Below are 21,771 nucleotides of genomic sequence, written 5' to 3'. Positions count from 1 at the left end.
TCACTATTGTGTTGTGTGTGCATAGAGAAACAGTGTAATTGCAGACAGTAATTGTGGGTGTTTTCAAATATAGGCGTTTCTTGATATCAAGTTACACCTATTGACTACAGTCTCCTATCCTGCCACGCTAATTACCCTAACCTGCCACCTTAAATTATTCTAATCTGCTATGTAAACAAATCATCTGTGTCTGGAAACCAACCGTCTCATAACACCGGAACTGACCACGGAAACTAACCACAAACACATCAAGAAACGCCCTAGATTTCGGTCTGCAATTACACCATATTCCACGCACACAACTCTTCAAACGGGCTGGACCTTGATTTAATTTTAATTGTTAATTTTATTATTTTTCTTATCCATAAGATGAAGTAGGCGGAGAACCTTTACATTGTTTAAGGTAGAACTGAAACATTAGTTTGAAATTATCAGTAAATGTAAAAAACAAAAAAATGCCGTTTGTACCATAAAACTTTTTGACAAATTTAAAATGTAGTTTTACATGAAATACCCCTGTCTACGTTTGGTTTATGCACTCTTGTCTGTATATTTATGTTTTAGAATTTGTGCTATTTTTCATAATAATAATAATAATAAAAACCCTCACCGGCATCTGACGTAAAAACAAAAATGGCGGCGCCCATGTTACAATGGAGACTGTTGTCGGTGACTAATTCAGTCTAAATATAAAACGATTATTTAATCGATTGTTGATATTGTTACTCATTATAAAGCCTACATGATAAAGGTAAGCGTCCTTCTTTTCAGATTTTAGACAACCTACGTTTGACATGCGTGTGTTTTGGACTGATTGAACGGTCAGGGAGTGCAAGCTAACATTAGCTAAAGTTAGTTTTACCAAGTTAGTTAGCTACAGTAGCTAACTTGTAACTTCGGCCTGGAATATAGTTAAGTAACGTTAGCTTACAACAACGTTATTTAGCACAGGCTTTCAACTGTGGTCAGAGAGATCAAATAGATATTGTCAAACCTGTTATTTTTTCCATGTAGGTAATCCATACCCCTCATCCTGTTAGCTACTTAGCTCTGTAGCTATAGTTAGGTAATATAAACCCTCATTTAATATTATAAATTCAATGACTACTACCACGAAGTATTTATTAGTTTAACTTCCCAAACAGTTTCTAGCTACTGTAAAATAAGATAGATGACAACTTTAGCAAGCTAACTAGCAACCGATTTCTTCATCATATATGACAATACTCTACACCATTAATTCATGCTGTCTTCGCTGTGAATCATCCCGTTTTCATCCCCCTTTTTTGCCAGTCTTCTAGTTCAGCGGGTCCATCATCCTCTTCTCACCAGATGAAGGAAAACAACCACCCTTCCAGTGGTCAGGCCTTCCTTGACCATATCAAGCCATGCTGGTACTGGGACAAGAAGGACTTGGCCCACACCCCGTCCCAGTCTGAGGGCCTGGACCCGGCCACAGAGGCCCGGTACCGCAGGGAGGGGGCCCGGTTCATCTTCGATGTGGGGACCAGACTCGGACTGTATCCTTTTACATGCAACATTTGACACAGTCATGTCATAGCCTCGTCATCTGGTTGGATCATTTTCTGTGTGTCAGAATGTTAGCAAGATTTTTGGGATTTCACCTAAAGTAATGTGGCTTTGTTGAGTTTCACCCTCAACTCTGTCATCAGACATTATGACACCTTGGCAACGGGTATCATCTACTTCCACCGCTTCTACATGTTTCACTCTTTCAAACAGTTCCCCAGATATGTGAGTATTTACATTTCGCAGAAACTCTTATCCAAAGCGACTTACAATGCTACACATTTACAATAATTTGCCTTCAACAATCAAAATAATTGTACACAGTCATGTTGTCAACTTCAATCTCAGTGGTGCATTCTTAGAGGTACTGCCTAATGTCTTGGTATTAAATAGTGTGAGACGTGTGTATTGTGTGTAGTGTGTATCTACAGGTGACAGGTGGTACTGCCTAATGTCTTGGTATTAAATAGTGTGAGACCTGTGTATTGTGTGTAGTGTGTATCTACAGGTGACAGGTGGTACTGCCTAATGTCTTGGTATTAAATAGTGTGAGACGTGTGTATTGTGTATCAACAGGTGGTACTGCTTAATGTCTTGGTATTAAATAGTGTGAGACCTGTGTATTGTGTATCTACAGGTGACAGGTGGTACTGCCTAATGTCTTGGTATTAAATCGTGTGAGACGTGTGTATTGTGTATCTACATGTGGTACTGCCTAATGTCTTGGTATTAAATAGTGTGAGACCTGTGTATTGTGTGTATTGTGTATCTACAGGTGGTACTGCTTAATGTCTTGGTATTAAATCGTGTGAGACCTGTGTATTGTGTATCTACAGGTGGTACTGCCTAATGTATTGGTATTAAATAGTGTGAGACGTGTGTATTGTGTATCAACAGGTGGTACTGCTTAATGTCTTGGTATTAAATAGTGTGAGACCTGTGTATTGTGTATCTACAGGTGGTACTGCCTAATGTATTGGTATTAAATAGTGTGAGACGTGTGTATTGTGTATCTACAGGTAACAGGTGGTACTGCTTAATGTCTTGGTATTAAATAGTGTGAGACCTGTGTATTGTGTGTAGTGTGTATCTACAGGTGACAGGTGGTACTGCCTAATGTCTTGGTATTAAATAGTGTGAGACGTGTGTATTGTGTATCAACAGGTGGTACTGCTTAATGTCTTGGTATTAAATAGTGTGAGACCTGTGTATTGTGTATCTACAGGTGACAGGTGGTACTGCTTAATGTCTTGGTATTAAATAGTGTGAGACCTGTGTAGTGTGTATCTACAGGTGACAGGTGGTACTGCCTAATGTCTTGGTATTAAATCGTGTGAGACGTGTGTATTGTGTATCTACAGGTGGTACTGCTTAATGTCTTGGTATTAAATCGTGTGAGACCTGTATATCTACAGGTGACCGGTGCGTGTTGTCTCTTCTTGGCTGGGAAAGTGGAGGAGACTCCTAAGAAATGTAAAGACATCATCAAGACGGCTCGGAGCTTACTGAACGACATACAGTTTGCCCAGTTTGGAGACGACCCAAAGGTGAGATGTGTCTTAGTTCATTCACTTCTCCCTCTGTTTGTAGGTACAGTGAAGTCCTGCTATGTTTACTGGTACACTTTCTACATGTGCTGAACCAAACTGCTGGCTTGATAATAGGCTATTATTTATTATTATTATTTAATATTTTGTCCTTTTTATGGGGTAGATCAGCTTTATATTGCAGATACATTGATGGAAGCTAAAATCTAATTGCCCACATCATTTCCAATCCCCCATATTTTTTTGTAAATATATACACAATAGGTCAAAAGTTTTAGAACACCTACTCATTCAAGGGTTTTTCTTTATTTTTACTATTTTCTACATTGTAGAATAATAGTGAAGACATCAATTATAAAATAACACATGATTTGTTTAACACTTTGTTTACGACATGATTCCATATGTGTTATTTCATAGTTTCAAACCCTTGAATGAGTAGGTGTTCTAAAACTTTTGTCCGGTAGTTGTGTTCGGAAAGTATTCAGACCCCGTGACTTTTTCCACATTTTGTTATGTTACAGCCTTATTCTAAAATTGATTAACCTCTCTGAACCACCTATCCCGGATCGTATATAATTGTCATCAGCAACGCTGAATAGCATAGCGCCACAGTCAAATAATATTACTAGAAAATATTAATATTCATGAAATCACAAGTGCAATATTGCAAAACACAGTTTAGCCTTTTTGTTAATCCACTTGTCCTCTCAGATTTTGAAATTATGCTTCACAGCGAAAGCAATACAAGCGTTTCTGTAAGTTTATCGATCGCTCGACAAATCAATAAGTACACCTAGCATCAGGTAACTTGGTCATGAAAATCAGAAAAGCAATCAAATTAATCGTTTACCTTTGATGATCTTCGGATGTTCCTTTTGTTCCATGAGATATTTTTTTACATCCAAATACCTCCGTTAGTTTGGTGCGTTATGCCCAGGGATCCACCGGAAAGAGCGGTCACGACAACCCAGACAAAAATTCCAAATTATATCCATAATGTCCACAGAAAAATGTCACACGTTTTTTATAATGAATCCTCAGGGTGTTTTTCAAATATCTATTCGATAATATCTCAACCGGGACAGTTGGCTTTTCACTAGGACCGGGAGAAATAATGGGCGCCTTTCTATTTTGTGCACAACTCACTCTGATTGCCCCCACCTATCCACTTACGCGATGTGGTCGTTCACGCCCATTCTTCAAAATAAAAGCCTGAAACTATGTCTAAAGGCTGTTGACACCTTAGGGAAGCCATAGAAAAAGGAATCTGGTTGATATCCCTTTAAATGGGCAATAGGGATGCATAACAGAGGTTTCAAAAACAGGGGCACTTCCTGATTGGATTTTACTCAGGCTTTTGCCTGCAATATCAGTTCTGTTTAACTCACAGACAACATTTTGACAGTTTTGGAAACTTTAGAGTGTTTTCTATCCTAATGTTACGGTTTTCTTCCGTCGAAGGAGAGTCGGACCAAAATGCAGCGTGGTAAGTTAGATACATGCTTAATAAACGAATAAACACGAATATACAAAAACAAGGAACGGAACGAAAAAAACCTATAGAGCCTATCTGGTGAAATACAAAACACTGAGACAGGAACAATCACCCACGAAACACTCAAAGAATATGGCTGCCTAAATATGGTTCCCAATCAGAGACAACGAGAATCACCTGCCTCTGATTTAGAACCGCCTCAGGCAACCATAGACTTTGCTAGAACACCCCACTAAGCCACAATCCCAAAACCTACGAAAACCCCCCATACATAAACACAACACAAAATAAACCCATGTCACACCCTGGCCTGACCAAATAAATATAGAAAATACTAAGACCAGGGCGTGACACCTAATCTGTCAATTATATGCATATTCTAGCATCTGGTCCTGAGAAATAGGCCGTTTACTTTGGGAACGTTATTTTTCCAAACATAAAATTAGTGCCCCCTAGCTTCAAGAGGTTAAATAACAAAACAATATTCAGCAATACACACACAATACCCCATAATGAAAAAGTGAAAACAGGTTTTTAGACAGTTTTTAAAATGTATTATAAATAAAAAAGACAACTTATTAAATAAGTTACGTAAGTATTCAGACCCTTTGCTATGAGACTCGAAATTGAGCTCAGGTGCATCCTGTTTCCATTGATCATCCTTTTCTACAACTTAATTGTAGTCCACCTGTGGTCAATTTAAATTGATTGGACATGATTTGGAAAGACACACACCTGTCTATATAAGGTCCCACAGTTGACAGTGCATGTCAGAGCAAAAGCCCAAGCCATGAGGTCGAAGGAATTGTCCATAGAGCGCAGAGACGGCATCGTGTCGAGGCACAGATCTGGGGAAGGGTGCCAAAAAAATGTGTGCAGCATCGAAGGTCCCCAGGAACATAGTGATCTCCATCATTCTTAAATGGAAGAAGTTTGGAACCACCAAGACTCTTCCTAGAACTAACTGCATGGCTAAACTGAGCAATCGGGGGAGAAGGGCCTTGGTCAGGGAGGTGACCAAGAATCCTATAGTCACTCTGATAGAGCTCTCAAGGTCCTCTGTGGAAATGGGAGAAGCTTCCAGAAGGACAACCATCTCTGCAGCACTCCACCAATCAGGCCTTTATGGTAGTGGCCGGACAGAAGCCACTCCTCAGTAAAAGGCACATGACAGTCGGCTTGGAGTTTGCCAAAAGGCACCTAAAGACTCTCAGACCATGAGAAACAAGATTCTGTTCTGACGAAACCATGATTGAACTATTTGGCCTGAATGCCAAGCGTCACATCTGGAGGAAACCTGCACCATCCCTACGGTGAAGAATGGTGGTGGCAGCATCATGCTATGGGATGTATTTCAGCTGCAGGGACTGGGAGACTAGTCAGGATCAAGGGAAAGATGAACAGAGAAAAGTACAGAGAGATCCTTGATGAAAACCTGCTCAGGACCTCAGACTGGGGCGAAGGTTCACCTTCCAACAGGACAACGACCCTAAGGACTGAGCCAAGACAACGCCGGAGTGGCTTTGGGACAAGTTTCTGAATGTCCTTGAGTGGCCCAGCCAGACCCCGGACTTGAAATCAATCAATCATCTCTGGAGTGACCTGGAAATAGCTGTGCAGCGATGCTCCCCATCCAACCTGACAGAGCTTGAGAGGATCTGCAGAGCAGAATGGGTGAAACTCCCCAAATACATGTGTGCCAAGCTTGTAGCCTTATTCCCAAGAAGACTCAATGCTATATTCAGCTCGCTGCTGAAGGTGCTTTAACAAAGTACTGAGTGATGGGTCTGAATACTTATGTAAATGTGATATTTCAGTTTTTTGTCGTTATGGTGTAGATTGATGAGAAATATATTTTTTATCAATGTTAGAATAAGGATGTAACATTTCAAAATGTGGAAAAAGATGGTCAGAATACTTTCTGAAGGCCCTGTATATACTGTACGGGAGGGAGGGATGGAAAGGGAGGGAGGGAGGGATGGAAAGGGAGGGAGGGATGGATGGAAAGGGAGGGAGGGAGGGATGGAAAGGGAGGGAGGGAGGGATGGAGGGAGAGGGAGAGGGAGGGAGAGTGATAGACAAAGCTTCATGTGATCTTCATTTTTCAGCATGTTTTTAATTTTTTTTTTACAAAAAGATAGATTTGGAGTTAGATAAACTTGGATTTTTTGGCAGGGACATGTACAGGATGCTACCGTCCACAACATAACCTTCACTCCAATTCAAAACTCCAAACCTACAACCTAATTTTGGACAAAATGACCTGGAAGGATTACTACTACCAAGGTTTCATTTTTCTAAGCTATACGTACAGCAGAGACCTGAGGACACCATCCAACCTGGAACTGAGACAGACCAGATACAACTTCAATTAGCACTGAGGTGTGAAGTGAGAGGTGTCGAGGCCTTTGAGCCCAACATGTCAGGCGTCTCACAAGCCCTCTCCCGCTGTTCAGAGACAATCCACTGGCATTTTCTACAAATCTGTCTCCAGAAATAAAAGCTTCTCCCAAGTGGGTGTGACACCTACTCCCTCCAGCACACAGGCACTGTTGGAGCGAGTGACTCTGAACTTAAAATGGCCCCAAGTCATTATTTTGATTTTGTTTATTTAGCTATTTGCCTCATTTTTTTAATTTCTCATTTTTAAATTTTTATTTTACCTTTTATTTTACCTTTGTTTAACTAGGCAAGTCAGTTAAGAACAAATTCTTATTTTCAAAGACGGCCTAGGAACAGTGGGTTAACTGCCTGTTCAGGGGCAGAACGACAGATTTGTACCATGTCAGCTCGGGGATTTGAACTTGCAACCTTTCGGTTACAGGTACCCTGTAGCTACCCTGCATGCTTTGTTGAGGATGGACTTTCTTTACCCAACCTTGGGACAGACTGTTTGTTCCCACACTCGGGACTCTGACTCTATTGGTTACATAGCATCTCACCAGCTTTGTATTCATGTTACCTGTTGAAATTGGTGTACAATATGATCTTGTTGCCATCTAATGCATAAATCAGCACTGCAGAGCTCTCCCTGTCCTCTGCCGTGCCTTGACTGTATTACTGCTGATGATATCTGGAAATGTGCATGTACACCCTGACCCATCTACTGTTGCTAGCCTCAATTCTGACTGGTGCACTATCTGCTTCACTGATTTCTGCTCTCGTAAAAGCCTGGGTTTCCTGCACGTTAACACTAGAAGCTTATTACCTAAAATGGATCAATTGAAAGTGTGGGTTCACAGCTCTAATCCAGATGTGTTGGTCAGTACTGAGATGTGGTTAAGCAAGAGTGTTTTGAATACTGATGTTAACTTTTCTGGTTACAATCTTTTTCAGCACTGGCCTGTACCCCACCTGCCCTAAAGCTCTCTCCTGGCCCCTTACACTAAGTCTGAATTTGTCCTGCAAGGTGACCTAAACTGGGACATGCTTAAACTACCTGACCAAGTCCTAAGGTAATGGGACTCCCTAAATCTTTCTCAGATTATCAGCAATACCACAAGGTATGACTCCAAACACTCAGAAAAGGCTACTCTCCTTGACATTATCTTCACAAATAATCCTGATAGGTATCAGTCTGGTGTTTTCTGTAGTGATCACTGTTTTTCAGCCTGTGTTCGTAACGGCTGCTCAGTGAAACGACCTGTCCTGATTTGTCATAGACGCTTGGTAAAAAAAAAACTTTAATGAGCAAGCCTTCCTTCATGATCTGGCCTCTGTAAATATATATATATAAAAATCAGCTTGATCAACACTGTCAATCTGTCGAAGACACTTGGACCCTATTTTTATTTTCAGTGGGATTGTTACCAAACTCTCCCTCATAAAGAAAATGAGAATTAAAAACAGGTTCAGCCCCTGGTTCGACCGTCATCTGGCAGAGTTACTCCACCTCAAGAATTCCATTTGGCGAAAGGCTCGGCACACGCATACTCCGGCTGACTGGCTCTCTTTCAGGCAAATGAGAAATAAGTGCACACAGGCTATCCGGAAGGCCAAAGTTCATTACTTTAAGGAGCAGTTCTCTCTCTGTGGGTTTAAACCCAAGAAGTTCTGGAAAACCGTTAATGACCTGGAGAATAAACTCTCTTCCTCACAGCTGCCCATGTCCCTTAAAGTTGATGTGGTTGTTACTAACAAGCACATGGCTGAGCTTTTAATCACAACTTCATTAAGTCAGGATTCCTATTTGACTGAGCCATGCCTCCTTGCCCGTCCAACATTTCCTCGTCTCCCACCCCTTCTAATGTGACTAGCCCCAATACTCCTCCCTATTGTCACCTGCCCTGCTACAAAGTTTCTCCCTGCAGGCAGTCACTGAGTCTGAGGTGCTGAAGGAGCTCCTTAAACTTGACCCCCCAAAAAACATCTGGGTCAGATAGTTTAGACCCTTTCTGCCCCTATCATCACCAAGCCTATCTCTGACCTTTAACCTGTCTCCTCTCTGGGGAGGTTTCCATTACTTGGAAGGCAGCCATGATCCGTCCTTTATTTAAAGGAGGCGATCAAGCTGATCTTAACTGTGATAGGCCTATTTCTATTTTGCCTTGTTTATCAAACGTGTTGTAAAAACTTGTCAATAGTCGACTGACTGGCTTTCTTGATTTATATAGTATTCTCTCTGGTGTGTAATCTGGTTTCCGCTCAGGTTATGGATGTGTCACTGCAACCTTAAAGGTCCTCAATGATGTCACCATTGCCCTTGATTCTAAGCAATGTTGTGCTGCTATTTTTATTGACTTGGTCAAAGCTTTTGATAAGGTAGACCCAGTGGTTTTCAAACGTGTTATAGTCCCGTACCCCTTCAAACATTCAACCTCCAGCTGTGTACCTCCTCTAGTACCAGGGTCAGAGCACACTCTAATGTTTTTTTGCCATTATTGTAAGCCTGCCCCACACACACACACACACTATACGATACATTTATTAAACATAAGAGTGAGTGAGTTTTATCACAGCCCAGCTCGTGGGAAGTGACCAAGAGCTGTTTATAGGACCCAGGCACAAATAATAATAATCATTAATTTAGCTTTTTATTTAGCCATCTTCTATATAAAATCTTATTTGTTCATCAAAAATGGTGAATAACTCACCACAGGTTAATGAGAAGGGTGTGCTTGAAAGGATGCACATAACTCTGCAATGTTGGGTTGTATTGCAGATAATGTCTTAAATCATTTTCCACACAGTCTGTGCCTGAATATTTAGTTTTCATGCTAGTAAGGGCCGAGAATCCACTCTCACATAGGTACATGGTTGGAAAGGGCATCAGTGTCTGAACAACGCGATTTGCCAAGGCAAGAAACTCTGAGCGCAGACCGATCCAGAAATCTGGCAGTAGCTTCTGATTTAAATTCCATTTTCACAGAACCGCTTGTTGCAATTTCGATGAGGAACTCTTGTTCAGATATCGGTAAGTGGACTGGAGGCAGGGCATGAAAAGGATAACGAATCCAGTTGTTTGTGTCGTCCATTTCTGGAAAGTACCTGTGTAATTGTGCACCCAGCTCACTCAGATAATTCACTATATCACATTTGACATTGTCCATAAGCTTGTTAATTTGCACACAAATCATACAATGATGGAAAGACCTGTGTGTTGTCCTTGTTAATGCAGACAGAAAAGAGCTCCAACTTCTTAATCAGCCTAAATTTTGTCCCGCTCAGTGAATATAGTTGCGAAGAGTCCCTGTAATCCTAGATTCAGATCATTCAGGTGAGATAAAACATCACCCAGATAGGCCAGTCGAGTGAGAAACTGGTCATCATGCAGGCGGTCAGACAAGTGAAAACTATGGTCTGTAATGAAAACTTTAAACTCGTCTCTCAATTTAAAAAAAAACGTGTCAATACTTTGCCCCTTGATAACCAGCGCTGTTCTGTATGTTGTAAAAGCGTTACATGGTCGCTGCCCATGTCATTGCATAATGCAGAAAATACACCAGAGTTCATGGGCCTTGTTTTAACCGTTTTCACTGTAGTGTCCAAAATGTCTTTAAAGCTGTCAGGCATTCCCTTGGCAACAAGAGCCTCTCGGGGGATGCTGTAGTGACCCAAGTGGCATCGTGAGCAACTGCTTGCACACGCGTTACCACTCCACTACGTCTCCCTGTCATGGCTTTTGCTCCATCAGTACAGATACCAACACATCTTGACCACCAAAGTCCATTTGATGTCACAAAGCTGTCCAGTACTTTTAAAAATATCCTCCTGGTTTCCAGAAGAGGATGCCTTCCTTAATTGACCCCCCATAAACGTAACGGACATATACCAGGAGCTGTGCCAGGCCCGCCACGTCTGTTGACTCATCCAGCTGTAACAGACATATACCAGGAGCTGTGCCAGGCCCGCCACGTCTGTTGACTCATCCAGCTGTAACAGACATATACCAGGAGCTGTGCCAGGCCCGCCACGTCTGTTGACTCATCCAGCTGTAACAGACATATACCAGGAGCTGTGCCAGGCCCACCACGTCTGTTGACTCATCCAGCTGTAACAGACATATACCAGGAGCTGTGCCAGGCCCGCCACGTCTGTTGACTCATTCAGCTGTAACAGACTACCATCCAGCTGTAAGCTGTAACAGACATATACCAGGAGCTGTGCCAGGCCCGCCATGTCTGTTGACTCATCCAGCTGTAACAGACATATACCAGGAGCTGTGCCAGGCCCGCCACGTCTGTTGACTCATCCAGCTGTAACAGACATATACCAGGAGCTGTGCCAGGCCCGCCACGTCTATTGACTCATCCAGCTGTAACACATATAATACACTGGCTTGTATGCGAAGCAGCAATTGTTTCCAAACATCTCCTGTCGTGTCACTGATGTGTCGTGAAACAGTGTTGTTTGGTGAAGGCATTGTCTGTATAGTTTTTTGGGGCCTTTTCCCCCAGCATTGTCCCAGCCATATCCGTGGCAGCAGGAGTAATTAAGTCCTCCACAATAGTATGGGGCTTGCCTGTCCTAGCCACTCGGTAGCTCACCATATAAGATGCTTCTAGCCCCTTCTTACTAATGGTATCTGTTGCTTTTATACATGTCTTACTACTTGAAGTAGTCTTTATTTATCGCTCAAACTCCCGTGGCTTATTTTTCAAATTGTCATGTTTTGTTTCTAAATGTCTGAGGCTAGGTCATCTGATGCAGCACTCCATCACTCTCCTTCTTGGTCAAATAGCTCTTACACAGCCTGTAGGTTTGTTGGGTCATTGTCCTGTTGAAAAACAAATGATATTCTCTTTAAGTGCAAACCAGATGGGATGGCTTTTCTCTGCAGAATGCACACCTGTTAATTGAAATGCATTCCAGTTGACTACCTTGTGGAGCTGGTTGAGAAAATGCCAAGAGTGTGCAAAGCTGTCATCGAGACAAAGGATGGCAACTTTTGAAGAATCTTAAATATAAAATGTATCTGGATTTAACACTTTTTTTGGTTACTACATGTTTCCATATGTGTTATTTCATAGTTTTGATGTCTTCATTATTATTCTATGTAGAACATAGTAAAAATAAAGAAAAACCCTTGAATGGGAAGGTGTGTCCAAACCTTTGACTGGTTGTGTGTGTGTGTGTGTGTGTGTGTGTGTGTGTGTGTGTGTACAGTATATATTACACACCTTTTAGAAAATGTGTTTCCTTTTATTATTTTCCGCTCACCCTGCCACCCCTCCCATGATTGGAGAGAACTAATGAACAACACTTTTACTTCCTGGTTATACACACTATATACCTTTTTTTTTACAGACACAATCTATTTTTACGATAGTTATATTTTGTTTTTATTTCTGTCCTTTACCTCTCCCATCTCTTTCTGGTGTCCTTCCTCTACCTCTCCCATCTCTTTCTGGTGTCCTTCCTCTACCTCTCCCATCTCTTTCTGGTGTCCTTCCTCTACCTCTCCCATCTCTTTCTGGTGTCCTTCCTCTACCTCTCCCATCTCTTTCTGGTGTCCTTCCAGTTTGATTTCTATTTGCCAATATATTTTTAACTGTGCTGTTTCACAGAAGTTCTGAACCTATATACATTTTACAGACACAGTATGTCTTACAGTTGATATCTTGTTGTTTATTAGTCCCAACCTTCAGCTCCATTCAACCCCTCCCATCCATCTATTAACACCATCCAGTCCCAACCTTCAGCTCCATTCAACCCCTCCCATCCATCTATTAACACCATCCAGTCCCAACCTTCAGCTCCATTCAACCCCTCCCATCCATCTATTAACACCATCCAGTCCCAACCTTCAGCTCCATTCAACCCCTCCCATCCATCTATTAACACCATCCATTTTGGATTTCTATTTGTCATAAAGCTGTGCTGTGATGCTTCACAAGTTCTGAAACTTTCTATCAGTTTCTACGGATTGTAAATTATATATGTATACATATTTTGTTTGTTGCTAAAATTATTACATGACTTTTCAGATCACCCAGTATTGCTATCTGCAGAGTTAGCTGTAGGTAAATGTCACAATTCTTCAGCCATTCCTGGACCTGTGACCAAAAACAAGCTACATATGGACAGTAACCAAAATAAATGATCTAATGATTCTGTCTCTTCACAGCAAAATATGTGGAGCTGGGAAGGTTATATCCCATATATATATATATATATATATATATATAACATTCTATTGTTGGCAATAATTTAGTTTTAATAGGCTATACCTTTCACATTGTCCTTTTCAGCACAGTTCACTCAATTATGTTTGAATGCTTAACCAGGCCAGCTCAGTCCAGCTCAGTCCAGCTCAGTCCAGCTCAGTCCAGCTCAGTTTGATAGTAGTATGAAAAGCCCTTCCTTTACTTCATGCTCTTGTTTGGGTCCTGGGATGTATCATAGGATTTTCGCCATCAACAGGAAGAGGTTATGGTTCTAGAGAGGATCCTGCTACAGACGATCAAGTTTGACCTGCAAGTGGAACACCCTTACATGTTCCTGCTGCGCTACGCCAAACAGCTCAAAGGTCTGAGCCGTGTTTCTATCTTAGTTTGACTTCATTTCCAACTGTCATCTCCAAGTCTTTATGTTGAAGTGGTTACTAGTATCCTTTAAGCTGTCTCCTCTCCAAATAGCACTAGTGATTCATGTTTTTTTGACCTTGAAAACATCCAGGTCCTGTCTTGGCCACACCAGGCAATGATGTGTCCCTCCCTTATGCAATTGTGGAAAAAAACAGTGTTTATTTTTTATTTTTCTAGGTGACAAAACCAAAGTTCAGAAGCTGGTGCAGATGGCCTGGACCTTCGTCAACGACAGGTGGGCCAAACATAACACCAGTAGTCCTTATTTCCTGTTTCCTGTCACCTTCTCATCTTACAATTTTCATCGAATAGTATTGTAGGACTGTATTTAGCTCCAGATCTCTACGGTTCTCTCTGTTCCTACCTCTCTCTCTCTCTCCCCCCAGTCTGTGCACCATGCTGTCCCTGCAGTGGGAACCAGAGATCATAGCTGTAGCAGTCATGTACCTGGCCGGACGGCTGTGTAAGTTTGACCTCCAGGAGTGGACGTCCAAGCAGTCGTCACGGCGATGGTGGGAGCAGTTTGTCCAGGACGTCCCAGTGGAGCTGCTGGAAGGTGTGACGTCAAGGTTACGTCTTCGTCTCTTTGCATTGTTACACTTCCCTGACACACATTATAAGATGGTGACTCCCAAAAGCACAGTCTTCCCCCATTTTTAAAGCGTCTTGACTGGCTGCCTCACTGCTTGGCATCTGGGGCGGCAGGTAGCCTAGTGGTTAGAGCTTTGGACCAGTAACCGAAAGGTTGCAGGTTCGAATCCCCGAGCTGACAAGTTAAAAATCTGTCGTTCTGCCCCTGGATAAGGGGCACAAGGCACTGTTCCCTGGTAGGCCGTTCATTGTGAACAAGAATTTGTTCTTAACTGACTTGTCTAGTTAAAGGTTCAATTAAACCATTTTTTTAATGATAAAAAATCTATATTATCTGTACATCACTGGGGCCGAGCTGCCGGCCATCCAGGACCTCTATACCAGGCGGTGTCAGACGAAGGCCCTAAAGATTGTCAGAGCCCAGCCACCTTAGTCATAGACTGTTCTCTCTACTACCGGATTGCAAGCGGTACCGATGCACCATGTTTGGAACGAACAGGACGAACTTCTACCCCCATAAATAGTTACCCAAAATATCTGCACTGACCCTTTTTTGCACAAACTCTTTTGACTCATCACATACACTGCTGCTACTGTTTATCATGTTGCCAGGTCACTTTATCCCTACTGGTGTACTTATGGTGTACTTATGGTGTACTTATGGTGTACTTATGGTGTAATGGTTACAAGTTCTGCTCATGTTCCTACTCCTATTCATCCCTAACGCTTATCAGCATCTAGGAGAAATGACAAGAACTGTAGTTCTGTCCACAGGCACATCATACCTAACCCCTGTCCACAGGCACGTCATACCTAACCCATGTCCACAGGCACGTCATACCTAACCCCTGTCCGCAGGCACGTCATACCTAACCCCTGTCCGCAGGCACGTCATACCTAACCCCTGTCCGCAGGCACGTCATACCTAACCCCTGTCCGCAGGCACGTCATACCTAACCCCTGTCCGCAGGCACGTCATACCTAACCCCTGTCCACAGGCACGTCATACCTAACCCCTGTCCACAGGCACGTCATACCTAACCCCTGTCCACAGGCACATCATACCTAACCCCTGTCCACAGGTACGTCAAATCAAATTTTATTTGTCACATACACATGGTTAGCAGATGTTAATGCGAGTGTAGCGAATTGCTTGTGCTTCTAGTTCCGACAATGCAGTAATAACCAACAAGTAATCTAGCTAACAATTCCAAAACTACTACCTTATAGACACAAGTGTAAGGGGATAAAGAATATGTACATAAAGATATATGAATGAGTGATGGTACAGAGCAGCATAGGTAAGATGCAGTTAGATGGTATCGAGTACAGTATATACATATGAGATGAGTATGTAAACAAAGTGGCATAGTTAAAGTGGCTAGTGATACATGTATTACATAAGGATGCAGTAGATGATATAGAGTACAGTATATATGTATGCATATGAGATGAATAATGTAGGGTATGTAAACATTATATTAGGTAGCATTGTTTAAAGTGGCTAGTGATATATATTTTACATAATTTCCCATCAACTCCCATTATTAAAGTGGCTGGAGTTGAGTCAGTGTGTTGGCAGCAGCCACTCAATGTTAGTGGTGGCTGTTTTCAGTCTCTCGGTCCCAGCTTTGATGCACCTGTACTGACCTCGCCTTCTGGATGACAGCGGGGTGAACAGGCAGTGGCTCGGGTGGTTGATGTCCTTGATGATCTTTATGGCCTTCCTGTAACATCGGGTGGTGTAGGTGTCCTGGAGGGCAGGTAGTTTGCCCCCGGTGATGCGTTGTGCAGACCTCACTACCCTCTGGAGAGCCTTACGGTTGAGGGCGGAGCAGTTGCCGTACCAGGCGGTGATACAGCCCGCCAGGATGCTCTCGATTGTGCATCTGTAGAAGTTTGAAGTGCTTTTGGTGACAAGCCGAATTTCTTCAGCCTCCTGAGGTTGAAGAGGCGCTGCTGCGCCTTCTTCACGATGCTGTCTGTGAGTGGACCAATTCAGTTTGTCTGTGATGTGTATGCCGAGGAACTTAAAACTTGCTACCCTCTCCACTACTGTTCCATCGATGTGGATAGGGGGTGTTCCCTCTGCTGTTTCCTGAAGTCCACAATCATCTCCTTAGTTTTGTTGACGTTGAGTGTGAGGTTATTTTCCTGACACCACACTCCGAGGGCCCTCACCTCCTCCCTGTAGGCCGTCTCGTCGTTGTTGGTAATCAAGCCTACCACTGTTGTGTCGTCCGCAAACTTGATGATTGAGTTGGAGCGTGCGTGGCCACGCAGTCGTGGGTGAACAGGGAGTACAGGAGAGGGCTCAGAACGCACCCTTGTGGGGCCCCAGTGTTGAGGATCAGCGGGGTGGAGATGTTGTTGCCTACCCTCACCACCTGGGGCGGCCCGTCAGGAAGTCCAGTACCCAGTTGCACAGGGCGGGGTCGAGACCCAGGGTCTCGAGCTTGATGACGAGCTTGGAGGGTACTATGGTGTTGAATGCCGAGCTGTAGTCGATGAACAGCATTGTCACATAGGTATTCCTCTTGTCCAGATGGGTTAGGGCAGTGTGCAGTGTGGTTGAGATTGCATCGTCTGTGGACCTATTTGGGCGGTAAGCAAATTGGAGTGGATCTAGGGTGTCAGGTAGGGTGGAGGTGATATGGTCCTTGACTAGTCTCTCAAAGCACTTCATGATGACGGAAGTGAGTGCTACAGGGCGGTAGTCGTTTAGCTCAGTTACCTTAGCTTTCTTGGGAACAGGAACAATGGTGGCCCTCTTGAAGCATGTGGGAACAGCAGACTGGTATAGGGATTGATTGAATATGTCCGTAAACACACCGGCCAACTGGTCTGCGCATGCTCTGAGGGCGCGGCTGGGGATGCCGTCTGGTCCTGCAGCCTTGCGAGGGTTAACACGTTTAAATGTTTTACTCACCTCGGCTGCAGTGAAGGAGAGTCCGCATGTTTTCGTTGCAGGCCGTGTCAGGGGCACTGTATTGTCCTCAAAGCGGGCAAAAAGTTATTTAGTCTGCCTGGGAGCAAGACATCCTGGTCCGTGACTGGGCTGGATTTCTTCTTGTCGTCCGTGATTGACTGTAGACCCTGCCACATGCCTCTTGTGTCTGAGCCGTTGAATTGAGATTCTACTTTGTCTCTATACTGATGCTTAGCTTGTTTGATAGCCTTGCGGAGGGAATAGCTGCACTGTTTGTATTCAGTCATGTTACCAGACACCTTGCCCTGATTAAAAGCAGTGGTTCGCGCTTTCAGTTTCATGCGAATGCTGCCATCAATCCACGGTTTCTGGTTAGGGAATGTTTTAATCGTTGCTATGGGAATGACATCTTCAACGCACGTTCTAATGAACTCGCACACCGAATCAGCGTATTCGTCAATATTGTTATCTGACGCAATACGAAACATATCCCAGTCCACGTGATGGAAGCAGTCTTGGAGTGTGGAATCAGCTTGGTCGGACCAGCGTTGGACAGACCTCAGCGTGGGAGCCTCTTGTTTTAGTTTCTGTCTGTAGGCAGGGATCAGCAAAATGGAGTCGTGGTCAGCTTTTCCGAAAGGAGGGTGGTGCAGGGCCTTAATAGCGTCGCGGAAGTTTGAATAACAATGATCCAAGGTTTTTCCCGCCCTGGTTGCGCAATCGATATGCTGATAGAATTTAGGGAGTCTTGTTTTCAGATTAGCCTTGTTAAAATCCCCAGCTACAATGAATGCAGCCTCCGGATATATGGATTCCAGTTTGCAAAGAGTCAAATAAAGTTCGTTCAGAGCCATCGATGTGTCTGCTTGGGGGAATATATATACGGCTGTGATTATAATCGAAGAGAATTCTCTTGGTAGATAATGCGGTTGACATTTGATTGTGAGGAATTCTAAATCAGGTGAACAGAAGGATTTGAGTCATACCTAACCCCTGTCCACAGGCACATCATACCTAACCCCTGTCCACTGGCACGTCATACCTAACCCCTGTCCACTGGCACGTCATACCTAACCCCTGTCCACAGGCACGTCATACCTAACCCCTGTCCACAGGCACGTCATACCTAACCCCTGTCCACAGGCACGTCATACCTAACCCCTGTCCACAGGCACGTCATACCTAACCCCTGTCCACTGGCACGTCATACCTAACCCCTGTCCACTGGCACGTCATACCTAACCCCTGTCCACTGGCACGTCATACCTAACCCCTGTCCACAGGCACGTCATACCTAACCCCTGTCCTAACCCCTGTCCACTGGCACATCATACCTAACCCCTGTCCTAACCCCTGTCCTAACCCCTGTCCACAGGCACATCATACCTAACCCCTGTCCTAACCCCTGTCCACTGCTGTCATCTCGTCCTAGACATCTGTCATCAGATCCTGGACTTGTACTCCCAGGGGAAGACCCCCATCCCTTCGGGTCTGGAGCAGGAGACCAAGCAGAGAGGACCCCCCCAGCCCCCTGGCCCATCCCCCCACAGCCTCCAGGGGGTGTCCCACTAGCCCCTCCACCCAAGAGGATCTCCCCCCAAGGCAGCCCCCCGCGCCATCCGAAACGCCCACATGTGAGTGATGGCAGTGTGTCTTTGTATTTGTCAGCTGGTGACAGATGCAATTTAATTTTCTGTGGATCATTAATGTTTAAATAATGTGTCTGAGTAGTATCCATGACTAACACGATTGGTATTAGATGATACCCTGGTATAAACAGTATATTTTGAAATACTGACAGTATGATTTATAACTAAGTTAAGTATAACTATCAGAAATCTAATATGTGTCAAATACATGATATCCAAGTCAGGTCTCCAGCTATGAATCTGGTTTGCTAACCTGCTAGCTAAGTGGCTCTATGTTAAGATCAAGCTTCTTGGTCAAAGCAGAGACATTCAACCCCCCTCCTGGATCAAGATCCCTGTTGCCTAAATAGTTTTGTGCGTAATGGCGCCCCCCTGTGTGCACATTCTGTAATACCATGCACCCCGGAATGGTACAGAGACGGTATGAAAATGTGGACACTGCCCAACCCTAACAGATAACCCCCGATAACAGCTTGTGTGTAGTTGATAGTTTTCGTTCCTCAAGTGGTCTAAAGTTGAATGAGGAGCGTGTGTGCCTGCTTGAAGCAGCAGAGTATTCTTTCTGTTTTGTCAGACCTCTCCAAAAGAGGAACCTAAACCTCCAGAACAAGTGGGTTCTAAGATTCCACGGTTGGAGAACCCGATGCCCCCCCTGCCCGCTTCACAACCGCTGCCTGGTGAGTCTTACTACTCAGTAGGTTACTCATTATATGTATAACAGCAGTAGCTAGTGAGAGAGAATCTGGCCTGTTGTCATTTGATGGATGAAGTGGCATCTTTATGTTGTGTGTTTTTAATGATGGACATGGTTTTGGTGAGAGGCTGCTTAGAGCACAACAGACCTTCTTTAGTATCCTGGTTATGTAACTAACAGTCCAGTCAGAACAGACCACCCCCTCCTTACCTCCTGCCCTCTGACCAATCTGATTACTGCTTCAACTTGTTAATGAGCACTTCACAGGAAGTGTGTAGTCTATCTATGGGATTACTAGGAATTCTTTACGGTTTTTAAAGTGACAGTTGGGTCTCTAAAGTGCTGTCTCGTTGAACAGGAATGTCAAAGCTTTCAGCCCTATGATTGTTGACCTTACTTCACTTCTCTCTCTCTCGCTCTCTCCCCTCTCCTTCACTCTCTCTCCCTTCTTCTCTCGCTTCGCTCTCTCCCCTCTCCTTCACTCTCTCTCTTTCTCTCTTCTCTCTCCCCTCTTCTCTCTCTCTCCCCTCTTCTCTCTCTCTCCCCTCTTCTCTCTCTCTCTCCCCTCTTCTCTCTCTCTCTCTCCCTCTCCTTCACTCTCTCTCTTTCTCTCTCTTCTCTCTCCTCTCAGATCGTAAGGCTCCCCAGTACCTCCTGAAGCTGAGCCAGCCGCGGGTAGCGAGCCTGTTCCCCCTCCCCTTCTCACGCGCCACCCCCTCACCAGCCCCCTCCCCTGCCCCACCGCCCCCTCCTCCTCCTCCCTCTAGTTACATCATGGGAATGTCCACCTCTAGCTCCTACATGTCAGGGGAAGGCTTCCAAAGCCTTCAGTCCATAATGAAGACAGGGGAACCATCCTACCCCCATGCCCCCAACTATGGTCCCCCATGCCCTATCATCCTCATGTCTACCCCAACGCTCCACCCCCTGGCCCCCACCCAGCGCCTACCCACCCCCAACCTGCCCCCTCCCTCCCCGGCCTACCCTCCACCAGGCTACAACTACCCTGAGTACCCCCCTCCACGCATGCCCCCAGGACACGGGGTGCCACCTCCGGGGATGGGCATGCCTCCTGGGGGGTACCCTCCACCGCCAGGCCAGCCCCAGGTGCCCCTGCCACCCCCTGGCATGCCAATGAACCGTGGGGGATGGATGAGATGAAAGGAGGAGAGAGGGGAGGATGAAGAGTAACAACTAGAGGAATGTCTGAAGCTAACAGTACACTTCCTGTTGTGCATACCTTTAGCTGGGTCGTGTTCATTATTCACCAAATGGAAGAAACTGACTACTGAGGGACTACCAGCACTTGTCCAATAAGAAATGCTAATTTTCCGTTTCTGTTGCAAAACTGTTTGGTACACTGTGTCCTAATGAATACAACCCTGGAGTCCACTGGAGATGTCAACAAACAAAGGATTTTTACCTCAGAGAACCATGTCTGTTCTACATTGTCTTGGCTGCTTGTGGAATCCCAGGCATGTAAAGGTTACGACCCCTGGAACCTGTCCTGCCATTCTGTAGAGATTCTATCAGTTCCACATTCCAAGTGGTTCCTTTTGAGAAAGACGAGGCAGAAAATATTGAAGTCTTAACATGGTTGAACATATTTTGAGACGCACTGAAAGGAAATACAATTTATATTTAGACGGAAGGTTCGAATGATGCAATAAAACCTGCTTGTTTTTGCTTTAATTTTTAGTCTGCATCGAAAAAGGATATATTTTCAGTGCTGTGATAACTTGTGTATGTGTGTGGAGAACAAGTTGGGTTGATCGCAGAAAATACCAAACCCATTTTTTGTCTTTTTATTTAGCTGTGTGAATATTGGTTGGTCTGTAAGACGTATTGGACTGGATGTAACGTGTTATATCAGGAATAGCACTTCCACTGTTACAGTCATGAGCTGAAAGACATCGGTAACCCATATCTGGCTCTGAACAGCCGGTGGAAAGGACCCTGGACAGACAGTGTATTTGTACAAGTTACTAGGTCTAGGCAGCTCATATCCATAGTTAATCAGGCTTTACTTTAAGACAATTGCGTTCTCCCTCCCTACACACCCACACTTGCTTTTGTGTCTCACAGGCACTCGGGATAATAAAATAAAAAGTATAAACTAGTGTTGTCTTTGTTTAGTCTGTGTTGAATTAGTCTAGTATGTGTTACCATACTGCCTAGACTGGTTCATTGTGTGTGGAATCCTGGTGATTGAGGCTAGTGGTGTGTTTGTTCAGAACAGTAATGTGTTCTTGACAGTATTAAGGTCAGGTCAGGTTCAAATTGTCTGATTTACAGGTCATGACCTTA

General features: G+C 44.1%; 1 pseudogene; it reads left to right on the top strand.

The window, feature by feature from the left end:
* Positions 1-624: 624 nt before the first annotated feature.
* LOC112248123 lies at positions 625-21,584 on the top strand (annotated as a pseudogene).
* The last annotated feature ends 187 nt before the right edge of the window (positions 21,585-21,771 follow it).

This window comes from Oncorhynchus tshawytscha, linkage group LG18 (assembly GCF_018296145.1).
Source record: "Oncorhynchus tshawytscha isolate Ot180627B linkage group LG18, Otsh_v2.0, whole genome shotgun sequence".
NCBI lineage: Eukaryota > Metazoa > Chordata > Actinopteri > Salmoniformes > Salmonidae > Oncorhynchus > Oncorhynchus tshawytscha.
This window is presented reverse-complemented; position numbering and strand designations above follow the sequence as displayed.